Source organism: Hermetia illucens, chromosome 5, assembly GCF_905115235.1.
Source record: "Hermetia illucens chromosome 5, iHerIll2.2.curated.20191125, whole genome shotgun sequence".
Classification (NCBI taxonomy): Eukaryota; Metazoa; Arthropoda; class Insecta; order Diptera; family Stratiomyidae; genus Hermetia; species Hermetia illucens.
The window spans coordinates 52,648,942-52,667,630 of NC_051853.1; the positions used below are offsets into that span (position 1 = coordinate 52,648,942).

The window sequence follows — 18,689 nt, forward strand, 5'->3', positions numbered from 1 at the left end:
TGGGCTAGATTGATGATGTTTGCTTACCTTTTCACTAAGCCTAATGGCTCTGACTCTCGAAAAGGAAAAAAGGAGTCCAACTAAAGATTGATACCAACAAAACCATGTTCTTCGCTTGACGGACTGTCACTCTTATTTCATCTGTATTTACATTAGTTCACTGTCACTCAAAGCGAATCGACAAACACTACTTACTTCAAAGTCTATAAATGTAAGTACCTAGATATTAGGATACAGTTCATGCTGTGTAGGAGCGGATAGTTGCAGTTGTTGCTTGAAACCACCAAGTCGTTGCCTGCATCTTATCGTCGGGCCCCTAACAGGATGTCCTTTTGTGAATGTATCAATTAAGGAGTGGAAATGGGGAAGAGTGGGTCAGACACAATTTCAATGCCGTCAGTGCCTTAGAATGGAAACCACTACCTAAGAATATGAAACGAGTGGGTATCCCTATAAGTTCGAGTAATAAATCAATCCAGAATAAGGGTAAACTGACAAAAGTTAGCACCCATTGACCAGGTATTTCCCAAATAAGGGTCAACTGCAACTATACATTAATCAAGGACTTTCTAAAAAAACTGCCTCGCGCCGCCATTGTTTGTATTTAGGTATGGAATCAGTAAAGCAAGAACCAAGAAAAAGGATCGAAAAGCAGTCATTTTCGAATCACTTCACATCAGAAAATTTTCAAAAGAAATTAGAAAGGACTGGATTCACAAAATACAAATTTTAGGCATTAGCAACCTTCCTTCCTCAGTCATGCTCCTCGGAGTTGTAAGCAGCGACGAGGATGTTATGAGATTCCATTTGTTTGATGAAAGGGGAACCAATTTCTGAAACATTGGTGGCACTCCGAATTTGTTGGAGGCAGTGATATCTTTATGAAAGATATGCTAGCGGGAAGAAATTATCTCTTGCAGTAAGATTCATAGCTTACTTATAGGGTAGGCTTGGTTTCATAACACCTTATCAACCAATAGTAGGGCAAACCTCCTACTAGCCCAAACTGCAATCTACCTGATTGTTAGGTGTGGTGCTTAACTGACGTAAAAACTCGCAAGAGATTGAAGCTTTTGTCTCTGAGATTCACCAAGGCCAAGCTCATAATATGTCAAATATTATATAACAGAGAGAGAGGCATGGCCCTCCCTACTTTGCACTTCTGCATATAGACAAGGCGTTTAACTACGCGCAATACAATCTCGCCTGGTATGTATTACAACAACATCTAGAGGAGCTCACTCACAAGGTTCAATTGCTCTATTCTCTATTGCGTGTGAGAGCAAAATTGAAAATGTGACAAAAATATTAAAACCCCACTTCGGGTCTCAGTGTTCATTAAAAAGCGCCGTTCCTCTACTCCTTTTCACTTTTGTCATAAGGACTGCAACGCGGGGCATCCAACGTCCGGAGCCCTATTCACTATATTTCATATTTTCCTGGCGTCTCATAATAAAGCTGATTTACATTCCTAAAAGTTTATGAGCGAAATGAGTACAACAGTCTCCGAAAGAATCTGGATAAAACAGAATGTTTGACGACCGTCTGTCAGCGACAGCGACGTTCTGAGAACTAAACAATTTAAATATCTTGGATTAATGTCATCAGTGAACGTAAATTGTTCTATGAAACTGCTTCAGATACCAAAGCAACCTGGATGAAGTGGAGCTTCTTAGCTGGCTTCTTTTATGAACGACACATATGACCGCCAAAAGTCCAAAATGTACCGCAATCTGGTTCTCCATCTATGGTTCTGAGTTCGGACCGACTATCTAAGACACCGAATAGCGATGGCTCACGATGATGGAAACAAAGCTGTTGCGTTGAACGCATGAGGTAATACGCTGTGATCGAAATCAAAATGAAGACAACCGCAATCAATATAGGATTGCCATATCGCGGAAAAATTTCGAGAGAGAAATATCACGATGATCCTCATGAGACCTCACTGTTTAAGATTCGTTGGAACATCGAAGTCGATGGGAAAGAGATCAAAAGGCCGACCGCAACAGTGATGGAATTATCCACTAGATGTGATTGGTGACCCACTTGAGTTCACGCGAATCAATCCTATGATCGAAAGAATAAGGGAATCCGACCTAGACGAGCATCTAGGGCTAAAAAAGACAAGTCGGAATAAAAACTGCTCAAAATTTCCTTAGGATGATGAACAAGCCCTTAGGGGAAGAGGCACAGTTACGACATAACATGAGATCACGACCAAGGAGGATAACTGCGATGCCCCAGTAAAACAGTCCGGACCACTCGATTTGCACGATTCCGCAATCGGAGAACTAAGAAAGAGTGAAGCGGCATTCAAACTGCTGACAACTAGTAAAGTAGGTTGGGCCACTTGTCGACTCAGGGAGCAGGTGTTCTTCAAGCGCTGCTTAGATGGCTCGAATTAGGCCACTTAGCGGCAAAATGAACCGGTGACTACGACTGTGGGGGAGAAGGTCATATGTTCACGTAGTATAAAACTCTGAATGTATGCTTTGCATCCACTGTCAGCCCGTTGCGGGCGGCAGCAGTTGACCAGTGTTTAGGTGAGCCTTGGATATAATGAAGACATGAGATTGACACAAATCAACCTTAAACCCTACGGGCAACGTAAGACCTATACTCACAGGTCATCTATGAGAAGATAATCGAAACGACCTTGTCGCAACCAACGCCTGGACTACAGATGTAATTGTTTAAGCGGCAATATGGGCGTATGGAAATCAATCCATTCAAGAAGTGATGGAGTTTCCTGAAGTTGGATTAGTCAAGGCCAAAATACCTGGGATCTAAACATATAGTAGCGCGAAGATATTAGAATTCGAGAAAATGCTAGGTATGCTCGCTTTGGTCGCAAGAAGTCAAAACTTTAAAATCATAGCAGGTGATTTCAACGAGTGGGCTGCAGATTGGGGTAGTCGAATCACGAACACCAGGAGCCGTATCCTGCTCGGGACTTAGGCAGAGCTAGACTTGGTGCCTGCAAATACCAGAAATGTTTCCACCTTTCGTCTAACATGGTCGGGTTCAATAGTCGATCTGATACATTTCAGAAGCATATTGGCAAAGAGAATAGTCTGTTTGGTGAGGGAGCACTATCCTCATAGCAATCACCAGGTAATTTTCCTCCAGATGGGCCATGCGGCGATGTGCGTTAGCGCAATAGACCCATAATGAGAGCATGCCACGCTGGTATGCCGTGGCGGTGAATCCTGGCAAATAAACGGTGAAACTATTGGTGCAACGAAAAGATGGCGACGTTGTTTTCCAGCAAGAAGGTTTCGCCAACGATCTAGAGGAAGACCAGACTTCGACGAGAAACAGTAAGTATATTCAAAACTCCGAGGTACGCTTAAGCAGGTTATATGGACCAGCAAGCGAGAACGCTTAAGGGAACTTTATGGGGAGGCAGACCAAAACCCTTGGGGAACAACGCACAGGGTGGCTATGAACAACATAAGAGGGAGAATACCACAATTGACCTGCGCGCATCTTCTGCTCGATATCGTGATGGCGCTTTTCCCCAAGATAAAACGGAGCGCAAAAGACATAAACAAGCATAGGAAGTCTGCAACATACCTGCGGTAACTGGGGAGAAACTAGCAAAGATTTACCAGAGAATCCAGAATCCAGTTTTGAATGCTGCTCCGAAAAGAGCTATTAAACTCGCTTTTAAGACCGTATCATACTGGTTTATCAACATATTTGAAGCATAAATAGTAGAAAGAATTTTCCCCGCTTGGTGGAGGAAGCAAAGCCCAATAAGTAACCGAGACATCCATCATCATACCCACATCATTACTTTAAAGCCGGGGGTGATGATTGGCGCTAAGATTAATTTCAGAACAATCTCATTGAGGGGCAAGGAGATAAATATATGAGCCACTACCAGAAAGGGAAGAAAAGCTACAATTAGGATGCCACTTTCCATAAAGTCAAGTCAGTTTAAGATTTAAAGGCGAGGAGTGTAGGGAAAAGAAAAGGTTAGTATGTATGGCGGTCATAATATCTCTATCAGTTGGCTTGCATATTATAATTATGACCCAATTTCTTTATATTGTCAACAAATAGATACGAAAAACAGGCCCGACTATTGGTAGCGAACAACTATTTAAGGTTACCAAGGTTACAGTAGGATGAAGAATTCCGTACCCTTTATAATCATGAAATTTTCTAGGCGATATCACTAGCCTCTGGTCGTGTATAAAATCACGCTCAATATACTAGGGCGGGCTACTATACTATGGTGAACCTGCCTGGGAAGTCCGGAAAGGCAATCTCAATAGTAAAAAACGGAGACATGGTACCCCCGCCTGTGATGGAGCAATGATTTAGGACAGTATGCCGGGCAGTTTTCAGGGATACCAAATCGTCACAAAACCATGATGTCTAGAGGTCCCTACTAAAGCAAATCTAGACCGGACACAGTGCGAGGTTTTTTGACGGTAGGGGTATCCAAGCAAGCGAAGAGGAGTAGAAGACTCACGGTGCGTTGATGACAATCAGCGAAAAGTTATTAATTTTACAGCTAATTATAATCCTGAGCTTGACTCTACCTAAGTTAATGGAATCAATTTCTGAATGCCATCACTAGATGAGGTAGCGTCTTCGATTTAAGTGAAATTCTGTAGCCGCAAACTTATTCGCAGCTTACTGTATTATAAGAAGCGTAATGTTGATTTTAACCCTTTATGGGCATATTAACTAGACATGTAAAGGATGTCAAGTCAAAATATCTAGCACAAGGGTGAAAGCACTTTTCAGATTATTCCCAGGACATTCCAGGCACCAACCTAATGCGTTCTACTGGGCCAGGCAAATTTTCTCCTAATGGAAATTAAGTAGCGGCAACTAGTCATAGTTCCACTCAGATGAAAATTTAGTTGACGTAGCTACTAGGATCCCTAGAATTGTATTTCACCTATGATTCTAAATCCTGGGCATGGGAAAGTTTCGCTAAGAGTATAATGCAGGGTTGATAGTTTCCTAAAGGGGAGATAGCTTTAGGATCCTCTTAGAATGCTGTTGAATTTCAGAAAAGAAGTGGAATTGGATGGACTAAAATGAATGCCGATATGACCATGAAATTCATTCGATGCTCTGTTCCACCATTCTCGATGTTTTACTGTGGAAACCGACTTTTTAAGGAAGATATCGCGTACCTCATAAGCCAAGTTAAGGCGACGTAGATTGTTCAGGAAATTCTGTTGATTACGTGTACGACAAATAGGGAGATCTTAACCGGAATTGTCAACTCCTTTAAGGGAGAAAGTATTGTTTAGTCCAATCTTTTGATTAAACTATAATAGCGAATCCAGTCTGGAACTCCGTTATATTATTTACATAGCATGTTGTTTCCAAGGCCAGGTAAAGGAGGAGGGTTTGTGAAAACCTGCTTTGTATTATCCTCAGTAAAACAAAAATGAAATGCTGAAATCAGGGAAAGAGAGTTATTCCATTATGCTAAATCTTGATCCTGATCTCTCTTGGTGACAGGTCCCGCGACCAAGAGAATGCATCCAATGTCGTTAAAAAAATGATCGGATTCGAGCTGAGTTTGCCTGTGGACGGGACCAAGGATGCAGAAAGAAAAAGAGGAAGCGAATATTCTAATATTCAGTATTAATCTGGCACATGTTGTAGAGGACTAGATTATATAGAGAATTCTGGAAGACGAATAAAGGAGAAGGAGATTGGATTTTTGGTGGAGAATGTGCCTAATTATTTATGGCACATTTCCAAAGGGATCTACTACCTGCTGAGACTGCCAAAGAAAATTGGGTTTTCTATGAAACTACGTCCTAACCATTTGTAGGCAGGTCGATGAACTCGTTATGAAGTAAATTACACCACGTAATTAAATGGTCCACTGTCTGTTACTCATTAAATTATGAAATTGATTTCGTCTGAGATTTCATGATCTTACCCGAAAAACAAGAGACCAAGAAAGTGACCACAGGCATGCTTTCATGCCGTAATAACAAATTATCTTGGGCTGGGACTAAATCAAGCGTTTGAAGGACGCAAAGGAAAAACTGAGCTCCCGGCAACATAATAGTAATAAATCGTTTCCATTTTCATTATGGCCTTAATATACACATACATATGAACACACATTTATTACGAGTACGTAAATACAGCCGAGGAATATGAAACAGTTGGTCCTGTAGTTTGTATCAGAGTCCATGAGACAACTTTGAATTAGCAATAAAATTAGCTTCCTTTTCAGACCTAATATAACTAACTGTAATGAAAAAGAATGAGATTTTTATTGATAGTATCAAATGTTGGAGAAAACATAAGATGAATGTGGTCATAAGAAGATTATGTAGCGGTCCCCGAAAGAATGTTGTTCTGTCCAGGGCAAGGAGAGCCTTCCAGAACAAAGCAATAAATAGAGTAGAAATTAAGAAAATGCCTTGAGAAAAGAAATTGCGTGGAAACATAACATATGAAATGGCATTGTGGAGTGGAGGATGGTTGAGAGGTTTCATTTTCTTTGGGTTTTTTTGGAAGTGTGAATGGGTTTTTGCCTTTATCGATGTTCAGATTAAATACATGATGCACTAAGCTTTTGATGGATGTAGCTATATAGGAACGTTAGCCTGTGATATGATACTTCTCGAAGTAAAGGCGAATCAATCATATAATAGTAGGATGCAAGCTACGAAGTAAAAGTTAAACGTCGGGAGGATTCTGTGGTATCTTCTGTGTAGAATAGGAGAGAGTGGGTGACTCATCCAGATTATGTACTAAAAATGCAATTTCGTGTATGTTACTGGCATCCAATTCTTCATTATTTGCTTCTGACATGAGCAGCTCTACGAACGAAAGCATTTTTTTTTTATTACACTTTGATGAGCGCGACGCCATCTCGGTGTCCATACTAATTTCGTCCTTCTACATATATATGTCCAGTTTTTTTTCAGTTTCATTGCTATCACACTTAAATAGCGATACAGCTCAAAGACGAGAACACACATCCATGACTAAGCAAGACTCGACCGATGGGACAGTGAGATCAAAAAGTTTCATCCTTAGCCAAGTCGGGCATCGCACTAGATCATAGCGCACTATGAAACTGATAAGGCGCAATATCTTTGCCTCCTTAACTGCCAGACAGCGTTCACGGCAGTCAAAACCAGGTAGGTTGACAGGGCGAGTGACACTATGGTCGAATTCGTTAATGCGTCGTTTGCAAAATTGTATAGTTTGTTCTGGATAGGTCACTGTAACTGGCAGTGATAATCTTGGCCTTATTAGAGTCGGTCGTCAGAAACTCAGCTTTCTTCAGATTTAGAATTAGACCATACCAAAAACGATCGCTTCAAGATTAAACAAGTAGTCCAATAGAGGTTAAAATATTATTCATAAAGTGGGAAGGCTCATTTTTAAAGTTTTGTGTAAAACAAAATCTTATTAAAATCGGTTTACAGTCTGTATATCTGTCTGTCACTCGCATTTTTTTTTCAGAAACCACATTTAGTGGAAAGGTGGGAACTGTGAACGCTGTATATAGTGAATTACATTATTCTACATTGAACTTAAGAGGGGTCTCCACACGCAAAAGCAGGGTGCAAATTTTGTTTTCACCAAATATAGTCATGTGGGGTATCAAATGAAAAGTCTCGGTTAGTACTTTTCGAAGCCGGTCTTAATTTTGACATTTTTTGGGAAGGTGCCGGGTGTTGAAAGCGATAATTTCTTTAATGGACCCAATCGCGGAAACTAAATGCAAGAGGTAAGATCCTTTTTAAGTCCACCACTGGCCTATGCTGACGATATCGACATCATTGGAAGAGCGACCCGCGATGCACAAACTGCCTTCATCCAGATCGAACAGGCGGCGATTAGCGCGAGATCTTGGGCTGTACGTCAATGAAGACAAGACAAAGTATATGGTGGCAACGTCAGCACCAAAAACCAACCAACCAACAATATCAAACCGCACTGGTCAAACGGGAAGAATAAAGATAGGAGACTACAACTTTGAGACCGTCGATAATTTCTCCTATCTAGGGTCGAAAATCACAATTAATATCAGCTACGATGATGAAATCCGCGCACGGTTGTTGTCAGCTAACAGAGCCTATTTCAGCTTACAAAAACTGTTCCACTCAAAACGTCTCACCATAGGGTCAAAGCTCTTACAGTCTTTATGTATTCCTCGGAAATCAGGGTTCTTAACAAAAAAAATTGCAAACTCTTGGCCGCGTTCGAGAGAAGAATCCTCCGAAGAATGTTTGGCCTCCTACATGAAGATGGACAATTCGTCCATAACGTAGCCTATATAACGACGAAATCAATGGGCGATACCATGACCGTCAAGTTGTGGATAAGCAAGTCAAGCACAACATACAACAGTCTTGTGCTCACGAAGTGGAACTATATCACCCGGGGTAATAGTCCCAGAAAAGGGTTTAACTAGGAGGTTCAGGTGGAACATCCCTCCACCTCAGTTTTAAAATCAGTGTGTGATGATCTAAACTTATGGATGATCTAAACTGTGAATAGCTGACAGCCCTGGGACACCAGATTCACAATATAGACCAGGGAATAACCGATATCATATTCTTGTATTGCACTAATTTCTGCTGTATACTGTAATCTGTGAGAAACTAATTGGGTGATCTTCAAAAATCCATTAGATAGTTAAGCTATGATTCTTATGAGTAATGTCAAATTTGTTACTGGAATTAGGAAATCAACATCATGGAAGAATCTGTCAATGAAATCTGCGTTAATCAAACAAAAAGAAAACACAAGTCTAATTACTAATGGGGGAAAGGAGAATGGAGAAGGGGTTAACTGAACTCTGAAGAAGACGTTTAGACTAGTTTTAGTATTAATAGAATCGAACAATTTGGAAAATGGTACGAAATTAGCGGGATCTTCATAATATTGGAGGCACTTTCGTAAAGTTGATCCTTGTGCAAGAGAATGGATTATGAATGCACGCAAATATGTGGTATATCACATCAGCCACATCCAGCGCCATTGCTGCCGATTTTTTATAACATCCTTCAAATTATTCCAAGATTTTCCGAGAAGCTTGCACTCTTCCTCTACTGTGTTACATCACGTAGTTCTACGACGACTGGGCGAAAGTGTCCCATTGCAATGACGTACTTGTTGCTGTTGCATTTCCAGATTTTAGACAAACCAGGCAAAGCGAATTGAGCACTGTTAATGTGAAGAACGAAATCAACTTAGATGCCATCATCTGTGGAAGTAACGCGTGCTACATTTGCGAACTTATTTACACGGCAATTTTCTGATCAATTCAAACAGGAAGAGTACGATAGCCCGCCAAACTGAATAATTTAGTTTCGTTGTTAGTTTTCACCAATCCGATTCCGGTGGCTCCATCCATAGGCCCAAAGCCATTTTTCCAACGTGTATGACTCGGTAAGATAGCTGACAGATGTCACCAGCGTAGTCGAGGTATCAAAGGAAAAATGGCATCACCCATTGAGTACCTAGGTTAAGAATGAAAGACGCCACCGCTAACAAGCGTTTACAATAACTCTGAGATTTCGCCTCGAAGCAACATGTGATATTTTGCGTAGCTATAAGTCGTTCTGATAATGACGTTCAGTTTCTATGAAATACCCTTTCCTCAATGTCCTTTTATCATGGCGTATGGTATACTAACTTTTCGTATTTCATTCCTTCCACGCTTCCGTAGCCAGCCAGATATTCAAACTTTCATTCGTGATATGATAATGAGCCGAGTGTCCGGATAGCTGAGTGGTACGAAAGGTCGCGGTTCAAATCTCACTGGTAGCAGTGGAATTTGTATCGTGATTTGACGTCAGATACCAGTTCACTCAGCTGTGAATGAGTACTTGAGTCAAATTAGAGTAATAATCTCGGTCGAGCTCAATACTGACCACATTGTCTCCTACAGGCTATCCTGTAGCGTACCGTTACGGTCTTGAATGAAGTGCTCTAACACACTTCAAGGCCTTCATCCAATATGGATTGTTGCGCCAACGATTATTATTATTGATAATGAGCCAGCGCTCTTCGATATTCTTGGGCCAGTTGTTTAGAATTGGCGTCACCTGCGTAGCTAGAAAGTAATCTCCTACTACTACTTCTATAAAAAAATCCGATCGTGAGAGCTTCGGGGTGTGACACGTGCAAATGCAAACAAGATTAGGAAACACCCAAGCACTTCCTTTGCGATTATACGGCTCCATATACAGCCGGGATGTAAACCAATTATTTGAGGACCTTAAAGAGATCTCTAGTTGCAAGAGTGAAGAACTGCTATCGAGCTGGCTTTGAGGATCTGAGATGGTCAAACTCTGCTCCCCGTACTCCTACCCCCAGTCTATATACCTACTTACCTATCGCCAATCAAAAGAATCGTCAATTTTGCGTTTTCATGTTAGTTATTGTACATAGAACTTCAGTGGCTCATGCTTACTGCATTGCAATAGTGTTAATCCCTAAGCACTTTAAGGCATACATTTTTGCACTCTCTAACTCAAAGCTCCCGCTTTGATTGTTTAAAATGAAAACATGTTTCGGCGTCGGATTGAGTTTACGTTACGAAGAATTTTCATGTTCCTACGATTCCCACAAAAAAGGATTAAGCTGGGGCTTAAAAATAAAAACCTGTGAAATTGGAGGACTCTCCACGTGCACATTGTCAAAGAGAAACTACTTACACTCAATGCTCACATTGCAGCCAAATCCCTTCCACTTAATGAGAGGGAAGCATTTCAATGAAAACGGAAAAGGTAAAATATGCTTTAAGGCGCAACTCAAAACTCGTTACTTGTGATCTAGTTTGCTGTGACTATTTCAAATTCTGCACTTGAGAAGTTTTAACTGAGTTTGAAGTAGCAACCGACATTAGACTAGCTCCATTCACTCGAATGTTATCTGAAGGGTCTCTGTACCTGTACCTGGTGCGGAATAATCTTTAATACTGCTTTTATATGTGATACCTAGTGAAGGAGGTATCAGAGAGGACGTCAAGGATTGGGCATTACTTCGGAGGGAATATATTTTATTTTCGTTACTCAAATAAAACAGAAGTCTAGATGCTATATTTGTATGTCAAATGGAACGTCAAGGATGCTAGGGGATTTTGCTGAATGTTTTCCACAAATGGGGCTGTGAATATAATAACAGTTTGCATTTGAAGTGGGACTCCCGTCGATATAACAAGTCCTCAAGCGCCCGATACTTTCCGACTAGCCAAGCAGCCCCCGAATATTGCGCAATTATACAGGAAGAATATAGTCATGAGTACAACTTGAAAATGTCGAAACTGACTACGAGCTAACAGCTTGCCATGATGATAGTTTGACAGAGAATTGGGGCATGAATAGCTTTGAAAAACTACATTCTCCTGAATTTCATTAAAATGAATTTGCAGAACTCACAAATTTGCGGATGCACGCTGTCTGGTGAAAGCGGAGGAAAGCAGCTTATTAAATGGGAATTATTCCAAAAAGCGTTTCCCATTTTCAACGTCCGTTTCATGTTTCATTCATCCTTCGCCCAATTATTAGAATAAACTTAAGAGAGCTCCTCCTGCTGGACTATTACAGAGCGTGCTCGAAATTTACATCGAATTGAATCGAAGAGTTGTAAGGCATTGGCGAGGTCCGTTCACCTGCAAAAACTTGACTGGGTACTTTATTTTGCCAGGTGTCGACGGATGGGTGTGTAAGGGTGAGGAGTGACGAAATTGCAAATGGACTCGACTCTTGTACATTTATTTCTGTAAAATATTGTGTTATGAGGTACGAACACGGCACATGAAGGCAATAGATTTACTGTTTTCGTGTTTTGCGGGAAACCCCGAGGAAAATATATCCTCATGCTGAAGACCGTCCGTGCCGTATTTTCCGAACAGCACAATACCTATTACGAATCCCGGCATAAAGGATTATTAGAGTACGAGGCGATAGTCGAGCGATAGTGGTCCGCATTGCTCTTGGGGGGATACATATAACAAGTTCGGAATGATTGTGCTGGTCGTGTTTTCGTTAGGGGTTGTTTGGCTCAGTTTCAGCCGCGCGAAAACCCCAAGTAAAATTATCATACAAATTGCTGCCTGTCTTTCACGCTCACTTCGTTTCGGTATCCGCCATTCGTATCCTTCACTTGACCCATTTTCCCTCATTCTGCTACCTTGGGATATGTTTAAACGCTAATGACATCCGGAACCCCCACTAGCGAATACTGTTCGCTTTGCTGCTCAAAAGCGTTTGCTTAACAGCTTAGTCTCTTGGTCGCGGGACGTTCTACATATATTTTCCTCATTTCAAAGTGGTAAGATTGCAAACCAAAAGTATTTCCAAGTTTTTTTCGGAAAAATTGTACTTAAATGTTTTAATTGGAATTTCCTTGAAAATCTTGAGAGCTACCCTTCTTCTGGTCAGGTGCAAATCAAGGATAATACATATTTAAGGTGCGGAAGTGGTGGGTGTAAGGTCGCCATTTTTAATGTAGATGTAAATCGGATGAAGCCACTTTGTTTATGCTAATGTACGCTGTAATCCCGTAAAATCTGAGTCAGCCATTCAGGAAGTCCCTAAAATGCAAAACTACACGATATATAGTGAGTCTTAAAAAAACTTCAGTTTTCGACTTAGCAAGGTCAGGTTTTATTACAACGAGACAAAGGTAACTTTCAGTCTGAAAATTACCACCAGATATGGAATCACATTTTGGTAGAAAAATCCTTCTTGCTTATGACTTTTAGCTTTGCAACTAGGGCAAAGTTTGATTTCTGGAAAGGAGTGTCGAGAAGCTTCAAAGCAATGGTATTTATCCTAAAGCTTCAGGAGCATAAGCTGGCCATTCTGTTTTGAAGCCAAATAAGCTAGATAAGAGGTGGGGTGGCATTGCCCTTTTTCGTCCAGAATTCCCTGGGTCGGGATTTATAGATTAATGTTGAGAACGACTGGCAGTTGTTCAATCAGAATTTTCAAATTCTACGCGAATTTTCATGCAATTCCATCCCCTTTTCTAACGGTGAGATTGTAGTTCTAGGTAAACAAAAACAAAGGAAAATTCAAAGCTGATGCGATTGTTTGAAAAACGTAATTACTCGAACACCTAACTAGTGGTTAGGAGCTGTCACAGGGACTATTGCTAGACTTATTTATGAGAAGCTCAACTTTCGGTAAATGATAGAAATCAGAAAGGCTCCCGGAAAACTAAAAAATTGGAAATGCACCATGGGAAAAAACCAGCTAAAGAACAGTGCTTGAATACGGACGAATCATCGCTCGCCCTCAAAGACTAAAGGACGATAAACTCCTGAAGAAGAGTAGAAAGAGGACGGACGATTCTTTTGAGTACTCGCTGAACGCTAAAAGGTAAAATCACCTCTCGACGGGAAAAGGGAAAGTCACTTAAAATAATCAAAAATACGGAATGGCCAGCCCTGGCTTCAATGAAACCCTAGGAAGCAAAGCCCAAAAAAAAAAAACGAGGAAACATGCGCAAGTTTGATGCAAAGAATGACCCCATCGCCATAACTCGCCAGGAGAATGGTCTGGTTTGCCAGTGAGAACTATACTCATACTGAGGACTAGGGCTGGTCCGTGAATGCGAATGAGAGATGCGATTGGGAGGCCGTAATTCCCACGGTGTGGCTTCAGAGAAGGAAGCACAAATGATGAGATCGAAACTGTCAATTTTGAGATTGTAATGCTAACAAAACGTCAACAACGTCTCGGATAGGGACTGACAAGACGCCGAAGGCCTTTGTCTATCTAAAACGGAATAAGATTATTTTCTGGAATGTTCCCATGTTCCTCAACATCGATAGCGAAGGTCGCCAGAATGTTCGTTTCCTCCAACTTCAGTGGAACTTCCACCGATAAAAGCTGGATATTGTGGGCCTAAACGAAGTAAGATGATGGGACTCAGGAGAGTATTTTTCTTCTTACCGCAATATGCCTTTCTATTCTGGAAAGCCAAGTGGTAGCAGATTCGAACCCGATATCGGGTTGTTTCTGACTTCTGCCCCAAAGAGCGCTTACATAACCTTTTTAACGCTTTTAACAGATTCCTAACTGCAAGTTTCCGCTTCAGGTCAAGGAGCATCAAAATTGTGCAAGGCGCGCCAACGAAGGCTTCTGAGGTATTGGAGGAAGATGCTTTCCGTTCAGGCGAGGCATCCTAAAGGTAAGATTGTGATCGTGATTGGTGTCCTGAATGCTAAAGTAGAATCTGACAACACCTTGCTCAAACATGTGATAGGAAAATATGGCCTCAGCGATTGAAGCGATAATGGTGAGAGGTTTGTGGATCTCTGCACTTTCTACCATCTTGTCATTGGTGGCATATTGTACCACAAATCGACCACTTCGCAATCAGCAGTAGATTTGTTTCCTAAATGTGTGTAACAAGAGATATAGTCGCTTATCTTCGCTTGAGTGGTGCGTCCGCCACTTCTTGTAGGTTTGGAGAAGAGCGACCCCAAGTTCAACATCGACTGCTTGATGATCCAACTGTCACTCGACAATGAGAGGCTGATCGAAAGGCAGATATACCCGACTTATAATATCGCTGAGTATTGGGCTTCCATCAAAAATATTTTTTGGGGGTGTTACTCGGCCCTCGGCCCGAAAGGGAGTATGGGAGTATGAGAATTTGCCAATTCGCTGAGCAGGGAAGCAGAAGATGCCGCAGAAAGCAACGATTTCAGAAATGTATATCGCATCAAGTAAGAGCTTGCAGTCCTACGTGCTGGAATAGTACGAGAAGTACAGCGCACTGTACGTAATAGAACAAAAGCAGTTACATGATCGCGCTGAAAAGGGAAGCAGAAACGTTTTCGACTTACAACAATTTTGCGGTATCTTATCAAGAACTTGGAGGTAATCTACCACTCATGATAGGCATCTCATCCAGATAATAAGCGGATGAATCGGAGAAGTTCCACCTATACAGATTGTCCTTTTAAACGGAAGTGAAATAATCTTTCCCATAAACACACTCCAGCTGAGTAAAGTGACCAGGCTGGACGGTACCTTTGCACAACACAACCATGCAGCCCTCCAATCTCTTTTGAGATGCTGCTTTCATTGTTCGTAGATCCTCGTGCTCTTCATCGAAATCTAAAATATTTTGGGCAGCGTGAACAGGAAGCGCATCTTAATCGTTCAGGAGCGGAATTTAATAACTCAAGTGTATTAGAACACTTCGTTTATAATTGTAACCGTACACTATAGGTATTCGGCACATGATGATTTTTACCCTGATTTGTTGAGTTAGGTTCACAGGTATATTGACTAGTATATGACATCCACTCACGACAAAAATCCCTCTGCCAATAGTGAGATTTGAACCGCATCGACAGTCTAGCCCTCTAACTACTGACCTACATGGATACGCTGATGGCGATGAGGAACTTAATGTCGTTCAAATTTTTGCGAGACAATGAACTTTTTGCGCGAGTATATGGGACTAGTATATGGAATACGACCCCCATTGTTACTAGGGAACTGAAAGCTTTCTTCGTTTCAAAATTATGTTATAACATCTGAGTATTCTGACCCAAAGCAATAACTAACGTGCCATTTCAGTGAATTCGTCAAATCTTCCATGGACTTTTGATCAGGAAGCAGAAAGATAGGTCACACATTAAGGAAGGGGGACAACTTCAGGGTTATGTAATGGAAAGGGACCCACTACGCTGACGAGTGCGAGCGTATGGAGGATGGGTGTGAGCTTTTCAAGAAGTCGTGGAATGAGTTGAAACACATTGCCTGGATCCGACAGCGATGGCGCGTGGGTGCGGTTGAAATGCTAAATGCCATGTAGGGGTTTATAGGAACCATATGCAAATTAATAATACTTGCTTTTGGAATGGAAACCATAACAACGGCGACGGCCTAAAATAGTATAATAGTACAGGGCCAATCCACAGGTTTTTTCACGTGCGAACAACTGCTCCCACGACAAGAAAGGAAGGGTTTTCTGCATCGAATAGTTGCTGGCGATGAAAAGTGGATCCATTACGATAACCCCAAGCGTCGGGCAACGTGGGGATACCCCGGCTATGCCTCATCATCGACGGCCAAAGCGAATATTCATGGTGAGAAGATCATGCTGTGTATATGGTGGGACCAGCTGGGTGTGGTATACTATCATATGAGCTGCTAAAACCGAACGAAGCGGTCACCGGCAAACTCTACCGACGTCAAATGATGCGTTTGAGTCGCGAACTCAAGAAAAAACCAGCAAAGGCATGATAAAGTTATTTTGCAACATGACAATGCTCGTCCACATGTTGCACAGTCCGTTAAAACATATCTAGAAACGTTGAAATGGGAAGTCCTACCCCACCCGCCGTACTTTCCAGGCATTGCTCCTTCTGATTAGTATTTGTTCCGGTCGGTGCAGCACGGCCTGGCTGACCAGCACTTCTCCAATTACGACGAACTCAAAAAATGGCTCGAGAGTGGATAGCGGCCAAGCCGGCCAATTTTTGGCGCGATTATATCTATGAATTGCCTGAAAGATGGAAGAAAGTTGTGGCTAGCGATGGGCAATACTTGGAACAAAGAATGTATAACCAATTCTTCACAATAAAGCTTCAAATTTAAAAAAAAAACCGACAGAACTTATTTGTAGGCTTTATAGTACAGGGCCAATCCACAGGAAATGCTGAAGAAATTTTGGGATTGCATCAAGCAGGTCCTTGATGGCTCCTTTATTCAACCTAACTAAATGAATATCCCACCAGGTCGCAGTCAACATCCGTTGAACATTGCCGTTCAAATACGCTCTAATATCTTATCCGAATGGACCTTTTGGTGGTGTGATAAGGCAATAAATCAAAAGTAAAAATCCGAATTCGAACTAGAATGGGCTAAATTTGCCTCTGGGAAATTACTCCTATAACCTGGGTGGACCTTGATAAAGATGACATAGAATAGGATGAAATTCAGCTATGAATCTTAAAAACATATGAAACATATTATACCATCATCTCACATGTTCATGAAGCAGGCAGTTGGATGCAAATTGCCTAACGGCTGGGTGCGTGGCAAGAGACCAAAATTATTGTTGGGTGAACCGGAACAGAACGAAGCCGCAGATAAGTCTCGCTTCCTCACGAAGCGGTTTGTGGTGGAGGCAACGACATCGGTATTGACTAAAAATTGTGATTAATTGTACTATTTATATGCTGTACAGATGTGTTGTCCACTCTTCCTTTCGAATCAATATCCTATTCAAGACTCCGACTTGCAGCTGGCATCTTGGGTTTGTTCACAGTCTCCCCATCGATTCAATTTGTCTCCAAAGAAAATTGTAACGAGAGTTGTCTGCTCATTACGATGTGAAGAAAGAAAGCAAACCCGACAGGTGAAAAAAAGAGCAAAGACAAAGGGAAGACGAATTTTACTCTCGAATGGGTGACTTTGGAAAGACATCTGTTCAAATAAGAACGGCATTTTTTTTGGAGCCGAACTCCTTACTTTTGCCCATTTCTTTGAAATTATAGTCGAATGACACGTGGTGCTCCGCAGTTGCTCCGCAGACTGACATTTTCGGCAATATACGCTGCAGTTTATTAGGGGGAGAGATAATAAAAAATTTCCCATGGGTAGTCTACCGTTGTGTGACGAAACAACGCAGTTAGCAGCCGTACACCACAATGTTTTTTGACACACGTCCTCGTTCGGTCCTTCCGATCGCTATCGATTAGTTATTCAGAGATTCCTGTGCACTTGGCACCATTTGCAATGGCCCGGCCTGGGAAATTCTCGGAAGTACTCATCCAAATGAAGAAGTCTGTATAAGACATCATCATCATGTTTGTATATTGTATTTTCACCGACCCATCTACAACGAACTTTAGCAATGCGGAAAATGATCATCTAGCCCACCGCCGTTTATGCAACAATGGAATATAGAAACGTACCGCTTCTCCTCCCCTAAAATTACGCTTTAGTAAAATGTATAAAAATTGCGAACTCTTGGCCGCGTTCGAGCGAAGAATCCTCCGAAGAATTTGTAGCCCCTACATGGAGATGGACGATTCCATAGTTCACTTAACGACAAAATCTATGAGTAATACCAAGACCATCTAGTTGTGGATAAAATCCGGCTCAATAGGTTGCGGTGGGCGGGTCACTTAATCCGTATGAATGAGGATGATCCAGCCCGGAAAGTCTATAAGGGCAATATCTATGGTAGAAAAAGAAGAGCAGGCAGACCGTGCCTGAGATGGAGGGTTGGCGTAGGTTAGGACGTCAGCCAGCTTTTAGGGATATCGAATTGGTTAACCTCGGCGGAAAACTGGGATGTCTAGAGTTCCTCACTAAGGCAGGCCTAGGCGAGATACCGGTTGTTACGCTGTTGATGATGATGAAAATGTATATTGCAATCTGCCTTTCCCCAATGGAAAATCGTGTCGTGCAATGTTCCTCGCATCATTGGTCGTTCTCTATCCGCTTTTTCATTATAGCCCCACGCTGTCCTGGATCGCTCCGTCCTTTGTCTTCGACTATCATTCATCATCGCTTTTGGCCTGACTTCACTCGACCAAATAGCAGAGAGCTCAATCCTTCCGGATAAATAGAGTCTTGCCGCAATCTTCCTTACAACTAGCCACATGCAAGGTGCTGCTGCTCTTAATAGTCAAAATAAGCGCATAGCAAGTCGACTTGGAGGTGGAGAGGACATCTGCCTTCTACTTC

The 18,689-nt window shown here is 41.8% G+C and overlaps 1 protein-coding gene across 1 annotated transcript in view; it reads right to left on the reverse strand.

The window, feature by feature from the left end:
- The window catches only part of LOC119656877, a 528,228-nt gene that overhangs the window by 409,685 nt on the left and 99,854 nt on the right, over positions 1-18,689 (reverse strand). The window lies entirely within an intron of this gene.